The sequence below is a fragment of the Chionomys nivalis genome, chromosome 19 (assembly GCF_950005125.1).
Source record: "Chionomys nivalis chromosome 19, mChiNiv1.1, whole genome shotgun sequence".
Lineage (NCBI taxonomy): Eukaryota > Metazoa > Chordata > Mammalia > Rodentia > Cricetidae > Chionomys > Chionomys nivalis.
The window spans coordinates 37,312,549-37,320,602 of record NC_080104.1 but is presented as its reverse complement, the minus strand read 5'-3'; the positions used below and the strand labels follow the sequence as shown (position 1 = coordinate 37,320,602).

The following is an 8,054-nucleotide window of genomic DNA, read 5'->3' as shown; positions in this document are numbered from 1 at the left end:
ACTGGGTTTTAATTCTACACGGAAGAATGATTCTAGGATTCTTCACCACTGCTTGTCAAAAAGGAGTGGCCATTGATGGACTGCCCTTAAAGAAGTGGGTGGAATCGCCCCGGGGCTCCAACTAGGAAGGAATGGCCTGCAAAGACGCTCCTCCCTCCGGGACCTGCAATCCTACAGCCTGGACTAGCAGTGGGCCTGGGAACCGATAGGCCGTACCCCCAGTGCCCTCCTGGCACATTGCGGTCCAGGAGGCATCCCCACTCGCCAAGTCGGGCCCGGGCTGTCAGTCCGTCCACCCGTCTGTCAAGCAGGCATTTCTCCGAGCCTCCACTTGCCCAGCGTTGCTCTGTAGTAGACAGCCCTGGAGGGGAAAGCGGAGAAGATGAGGCGGCGCTTCCTCCGCGCTTCCCAGGCGGCAGGCCGAGACTCTGCCCTCCCGGAGACGGCGGTCGGGGTCGGCGCCGCCTGCTCACTGGCCGGCGCGCGCTCGCCCTCCGTCCCGACCGCCGAGCCCTGACGCGGAGCCCCCCAGCGGCGCACGGCGGCCTGGGCACCGGCGAGCGCCGCCCTCCCTCCGCCGGCGCCGGGCGGCGGCCCACGTGACGGGAAGCGGCGGCGGCGGGGCCGGCAGCCCAGGAGCCGCGGCCGGAGCGGGCGGCGGGGCCCCAGGCCGCGGGCGGCACGGGACAGCTGCGCTGCGCTGGTGAGAGGCGAGGGACGGCTTGGGGGAGCCGCGGGTGCGCGATCGGCCCTGGCGAGCGCCCGCGCAGGTGCAGCGGGGCGGGAGCAGGCGGGTGCCTGCATGACTGGGCCAGCTGTGCCGCCGGGGCCCGGCGTGCAGGCTGGGGGAACCTGGGGTGTTCACCCGCGCGGGGTCACTGGGTACCCTGTGATCTGGGGGTGTGTCAGTGTAAGGCAGAGGAAAATCCGAGAGACCTAGCCCTTGAACTTGTGTTTCTGGGGAGAGAAAGATCAGGATCAGGAAGGACTGTGCTGGTGCGCCTCCACCCTTTGGGTGGAAGGGTTGGGGTGCGTGTGGAATTGAAGTTTCCCGAGCTCTGTGGATTAGGGGTTGAAATTGGGGTCAGTCTCAGGTCTGAATTGAGAGACTGGGGGAGACCAGGCAGGGGAATGCTGAAGAGGAAAGAGGAGGCCTGTGTCTGATCACCCTGGTCCCAGTGTTTACCATGGGTGCACCAGATCAGGGAGTTGCTCCCCGGTGGGACTTTTCCTTCCGTAGCCTTCTGCCTGACTTCTTAGAGTGCTTTATGAGGCTGTGCAGTTGCCTCCTGGTCTTGCTTCTGTCAAAGGACTGTTGGTTGGGTCTCAGAGGCCGCTGCTCTGGGGCTACAACTGGGTGCTCAAGTGGAGTTCACACTGCTTCTTAGTCGGGGGCTGGAGTCCAGCAGATATGATTGATCATCCCTGTGCTTTGGGCAAGGCCTACTGGGTCAGGAGGGCAGGCAGGCAACACTGGTGTTAATGTGGTGGCACGGGAAGACCCCGAGGAGTGCTCTGTGAGCTGGCCTGCCTGCCTGCCTGCTGCTGGCTGGAGCACAAGGGCAGAGACCTGCTGGTGTGCTGTGTGCTGCACTCTGATGCTGGTGCTCAGGATTCTTTCTTGGTCAGCAAAGCTGAGGACTCACAGCTCCAGGGTCAGAAAGGAAAAGACATTTGGACAGCTGCTTCCTTTTCCTTTTCCCTTCCTTTCTGCTAACCAAGCAACTACCACTTTGGTGTGAAGTCAAAGACTGTGCTTGACCAGAATCCCCAAGAACCTGCCCACAGCACCTTTCCCCAGACCCTGGTTTATCACACTCCATGGCAATGATGAGGGTGAGGCTGTGGGTGTAGATCCCACTCCTGTCACTTCCTAACAGTGATCTTTGGATGCCGTTTTCCTGATCAAAACGGGACTAATAGGGTGTGGTGGTCCCTGCATTCAGGAGATAGAGGTAGAAAGACAGGGAGTTCAGGACTGTCATCAGCCATTCATGACTGTGTATCACGTTTGAGGCCGGCCTAGCTTATACGAGGCCCTGTCTTATCTCCCCTTATTCACCAAGTAGGGCTAATTTTACAAAAGGTGTGTGAATTCCCATAAAATATTCATATGAGGCATCTATCATAAGACCTGACACTTAACAGAAATAAAGTAAATGATTGTTCACAAGTAGAAATGAGAGCGTAAGGCCATGCTTCCTTCCACTCTCAAAACCCAAGGTTCTATGCTCTAAGCAATCATTGATCCCATGGAGGTGTGACTGTGGAGTTAGGCTGTGGATTCTGAATTTCACTTCACTGTCCATGCCAAGGTGAGCGTTTTCAGCTCATTGGTAAGACTTGGTAGGACTCTTGGCCTTCCTTTCCTCTGCCATTCTTCCTTCACTCTTATCTGAGGAGCAGTCCTTTGGCAGTCCTAGAGCTGGGGACAGAGCTGTTCACTGCAGCAGGCCTGCAGCACCGAGTCAGCCTTGGCCTAAACTCTCTGGAGACGAAGATTGGTACTGCCCTGTGCTTCACAGTAGCTTCTTCTAGTTGTGAAGCTGACAACGCCTGGAGCTTGCTGTTTTAAAAGCAACGCTAGGGCCTGAGGATGGAGCTCAGAGAGTATGGAGCTAGCCTGCATGAAGGAAGTCTTGGGCTCCATCTCTAACGCCACATGAAACCAGGTGCAGTGGCACAGGCTGTAATTCCTCCACTTGGGAGGGGAAGCAGAAGGATCTGAGTTCAAGGTCTTCTTTAGCTACAGTGAGGAGCCTGTTTAAAAAAAAAATCCTGCCCAATTGAATAGGGGCCTGGCACAAATGTAAATGAAGGTTTTGAAAACAAACAAAAACAATGCATTTTTTCCAGACCTGACTTGCAATTAGCATTTCTGCTTTTTTACAGTTATTAAAAGCCTTTTGTGCTAATGTTAAAGCTTTGATCCTTTATAAAAATGACTCAGTTTCCTCGATTAGGTTAAGCATCTCTTCTTGGTCAGGATCAGTCCTCATCAGAAAGACATTAAAGTCATGATTTGTGGTAGCCAGGTGTTTGGGTTCTGCAGAATAATTTGGCTGAGATCTTACAACTCATCTCCTCTGTGGCAAACCCGCCTGCTTTATTATATGAAAAAATACATGACCACTAAACAGACGCAAAACTTAACTCAGTCTGGGACTACCCCAAATAAGGTTGAGTGCATTCTGGCCATCCCAACACCCCAGAGACTAAATCAATGGACTTCTGTTCACTTTAGTGTAACTTCATAAACTAAAAATGAAAAGAGCAGAAATTGACCTTGCTATGAGGAGAAAATAACAAAGCTAATTTTAGGCAGGATGTCTTTTAAAAATGTAGATGAATTAATCTTTAGCTTGTTGTAGGAGGCACCTTCAGTTATAAGGCTGTAGCACTCATCCCTTGAGTTTGGGGATCCCGGTACTGACAATGATGCTCTGGTACACATATAGCTTCCCAGGGACTCTCCAGAGCTTATCTCCTTTAAAAGTGATAGGTAACTCCACAATATTGAATATTGAGTGTTTGGGGTTTTTGTTTGTTTTACCAGGTGCTCAGGACACTAGGCCTGTCTTAAAGGTAGCCTTCTTCTCAATATTCATGTTCTGTGGTATAGCTAGTAATGTTATTCTGCTAAAGCACCCGTCTCAGTAAATGCCACTTTGTCATAGTACTCTTGTAATATATATATTTTATGTCTAGAGCAGGAGTTGGTCTAAATTTATGTGTTCATAAATTAAAATATTGTGATGTATCTGCAAACGTCTTTCTGCTTCTAGGTAACTGATCTTACAGCTGCTTTTATTTCATTTGTTTGTTCTTGTACTGTGGCTTTTCATTTTGTTTGTTTTTACATAGACTTTTTGTGTGTGTGAGGACACATGCATGTATGCAGGTTGGAGAACAGCTTGCAGGAATAGGTTCTTTCCTTTCACCACAATGTGGGTTCCAGGATTAAACTCAGGTCATCCAACTTAGTGGCAGGTGCCCTTATTTGCTGAGCCACCTCCTTAGCCTTGCTGCGGCCAACAGCCCAAGAGGTGGTGGGTGGCCTCATGTAACCTGCTGCCGCAGAAGGGGCAGACACTCACCTAGTGTGGGGCATCCGTCTCATTGAGCAGTCTCCCACATGCTCGTCTTGCCCTTTATCTTCTAATATAAGAGGCATTTATGGTTAATAATTATGAAGATTTCAAATATCTATGCTATTTGAGAAAAGGCCCTTAAATATGGATTTGATATAGACTAAATACTGGATTTAGGTGAATTCAGAAATTGTGAGTAGATCACTTACATATGGGATAAATATATGCTTCCATGAAATTTCTAAATGAAAACTGTGCAAATTGCAAATTCTAGTGAGTTTACTGAATGGATTCTTTTTATAGTCCCATCATTAAACTAGTTTGGGAAAGCAAATAATTTATAGAAAAATGCATATCATAAAAATTAATGTGTAAAGCTAATAATAAAGTGTGTGGTTACCCTACATCAGTCATACCACTATTGCACCAGTCAAAATACATTATATTTGTGTATGGAAATGTCATAATAATGAGGACGGGGAGATGACTCAGTGGGTCAAAGCACTTGCTACACAAACCTGAGGATCTGAGTTCAAGTCTGCAGAATCTATGGCAACATTGAAGCCATAGATGGGAGAGTTCCTGGGAGTTTATATATAAGTGGAGACTGCACTTTTGCTTCCTGGCCACCCAGACACAAATAATCACATAAAAACTTTATTAATTATAACACTGTTTAGTCAGTGACTCAGGCATATTTCTAGCTAGCTCTTAAATTAACCCATTTTTATTAATCTATTTAATCACCACGAGGCTGTGGTCCACCAGTAAGGTTCTGGTATCTTTCTCCTTCGGCAGCTACATGGCATTTGCCTGACTCTGCCTTCTTTCCTCCCTGCATTCAGTTTAGGTTTTCTGCCTAGCTCTATTCTGCCCTGCCATAGGCCAAAGCAGCTGTTTTATTAACCACTGACAATAAAACATATTCACAGCATATAGCGGGGAATCCCATTTATAGGTTAGCTAAAGAGATGCCTTCAAGGTAGATGGTAAAGACCAACATCTGAGGTTGTCCTCTCATCTCCACATGCACGTCTTGGCATGAACATACCTGTACTCATAGATGAACATGCACATGTGTGTTACACACCCATTCTTATAGGTACACACAAAGATTAAAAAAAATGTGATAATGAAACCTGTAGCATGGGTAATAAAAACCCAGAGACATATATTGGGGTTCAACCTGAAGATCAGAAAAGCAAAGCAGCCAGCCACAGGCTCTTATCTCAACCTTAGTCCAAAATAGTGATCCTGCCTCCACGAATCCTCATAATGAGACAGCCTGAGTCCTGTCTCCTCCCATCTTTTATTCCTCTTTAGTGCTGGGATTAAATGTGTGCACCACCACCACCCAGCCTCTATAGCTAACCAGTGTGACTGCTGGGATTAAAGGTGTGTGCAACCACTGCCTGGCCTGTATGGCTGACTAGTGTGGCTGCTTTGCACTGACCTTCAGGCAAGCTTTATTTACTAAAACACAAATAATATACCACTACAAAATTCATTATATAATTGATATACTAATAAAAAATTAAAAATTGTTTAATAACATATAGAAAAAATTTATAATCTGTAGAGACGTACCAAATAATAACAACAACGTTGAGTTTAGGAAACTAAACATTTTTGATATCTTAGAAATCTGTCATCCGCCCATTCCCAGGCTCATTACCTATGGATTAATTTCTTCTTCTCATGAGATGCCCCATGAATGGATTCAGCCTTGTACGTAGCTATAAGTCATTTTCTTATTGCATTGTGCAGTCCTCTGTCCCATGGAGGAAAGCTGGGGTGTTTCCAGTTCCCTCATCTCAGACACGATCCATGTTCCTTCTTGTTCTCACCTTTGTGAACATAAAATAAATTCCATGGGGGGAATCATCAGCTTACTCAGCCATATCAAGGGCTTCACAAAAAATGCGAGGACAGTTTTAGCAGTTTGGAATCTTCCACAGGCAGTGGAGTTGTCATTGTGTCCTGTTCTTATATTCACATGCAGCTACCATGTGCTTTAGTTTACCATAAACTAAAATCTTTTGCAGTGATCACCTGCAGCTTTGTGCTCTTTGTAGCATCTTACCTTTTCAGGGAAAACTCTGTGCCAATACTTTGCCTGTGCTGGTGTTTTCCTAGTTTCCCATGACATCCAGATACCTTTGGTCAAATATGTGAGCTCTTTTTTTTCAGGCAGTCTCCCTGTGTAGATTAGGGTGGCCTTGAACTCCCAGTCCTCCAACCTCCCCACGTATATTCTAGGATTACAGTTGTGCCTGGGGAAATGCTCATGCCATATAAGTTTGACAAGTGTAGTAGTTTGGATGAGAACGGCTCCCACAAACTCATATTTGAAGGTTTGGTCCCTAGGGATGGATTAAGAGGTGTGTAACTGGAGGTGGGCTTTGGGATTTTAAAAGCCCATGCCTTTCCCAGTTAGTGCTTTTGCGCTCTCTCTCTCTCTCTCTCTCTCTCTCTCTCTCTCTCTCTCTCTCTCTCTCTCTCTCTCTCTCTCTTCCTCCCTCCTTCCCTCCCTTCCTCCCTCCTTTCCATCTCCCTTTTTCCCTCCCTCCATGCCTCCCTCCCTCCGTGCCTCCCTACCTCCATCCCTCCCTCCCTCCGTCTCTCCTTCCCTTCCTCCCTCCTTTCCATCTCTCTTTTTCCTTCCCTCCCTCCTTCTTCCCTCCTTTCTTCCCTCCCTCCCTTCCTCCCTTCCTCCCTCCCTTCCATCTCCCTTTTTCCTTCCCTCTCTCCCTCCCTCCCTCCCTCTTTCATGCTTTGCTCCTCACTGTAACAGTCATGGACTCTAACTCTCTAAAACTATAAGCCTTGAATAAACTCTTCTACAAGTCTTGGTCACGGCAGTAGATCAGTAACTAAGACAGCAGGTCTCCACGCTTTTGCAGCAGACACCTTAAACAAGACAAAGGCTCTTCCTGTTCCCCCAAGAGTTCCCTTTGTCATTGGCCATTTAGTCACCCTGTTGCTAAAATAAGCAGTAATAAGAGTTAAATCAGCACATGTCAGTGCTGTCTACTTTTGATATTCATGTAGTGGAAGTGTATAGGATATGCAGTCTTGTTATTATATTTATCTTTTGTGTTTCCTTGTGTGAGAGTCAGAAGGTCACTTGCAGGACTTGTGTCTCTCCTTCCACCATGTAGGACCTGAGGTCTGGCCATAAATGTCTTTACCTGTTGAGCCCTCTCGTTGGCCTCATACAGTGTCTTTGACATTTGTCCATGTATTGTTTTCCTCCGTTTGTTCCTAACTAGTTTTCTACTATATGAATGTTTCACAGACAGCTGGGCTGGGAACATAGCTCAGTTAGTAAGTGCTTAACTTGAATGCATTACCTTATGGTTCTAAAACATGGCTGTTTTCAGTTTTCAGACTATGAAGAATAAATCTGTTGTGTGTGTCTTGTGTAATTACATAGAAACATTAAGAATGTGGTGGCAGGTGGTGATGGCACACACCTTTAATCCCAGCACTCGGGGAGGCAGAGGCGGAGGATCTGTGAGTTCAAGGACAGCCTGGTCTACAGAATGAGATATAGGACAGCCAGGACTAAGCAGAGAAACCCTGATTTGCGGGGAAAGAAAAGGGAAAAAGAAAGAAAAAGTAAAACAATGGCCAAGCAAGGTGGTCATGCCAGTCATTCTAGTCCAGAGTTGTAGGTAACATGGTCAGGCTTTCAAGGTCACCCCAGTTACATACTGAATTTGAGGCCCTGTCTAAACAAAACAATAAGCAAAGTAAAATGGATGGGGTAGCCAGATAGATGATTCTTTTGGCTCTTTTGGGGGACTCTCCACCCAGCTCCCAAATAATCACACACAGAGACTTTTTCTTACTTATGAATGCCTGGCCTTAGCCTGGCTTGTTTTTAGCCAGCTTTTCTCAACTTAAATTATCCTGTCTACCTCATGCCTCTGGGCTTCTTTCTTTCTTACTCTGTGACTT

General features: G+C 47.0%; 1 protein-coding gene across 1 annotated transcript in view; it reads left to right on the top strand.

Annotated features, from left to right (window-relative positions):
• The first annotated feature begins 437 nt into the window (after positions 1–437).
• Tgfbrap1 (transforming growth factor beta receptor associated protein 1) overlaps positions 438–8,054 on the top strand; it is a 43,786-nt gene continuing 36,169 nt past the window's right edge. The window contains exon 1 of the mRNA XM_057751675.1: positions 438–703. The gene's annotated coding sequence lies outside the window, so the exon portion shown is untranslated. The remainder of the gene's footprint in view (positions 704–8,054) is intronic.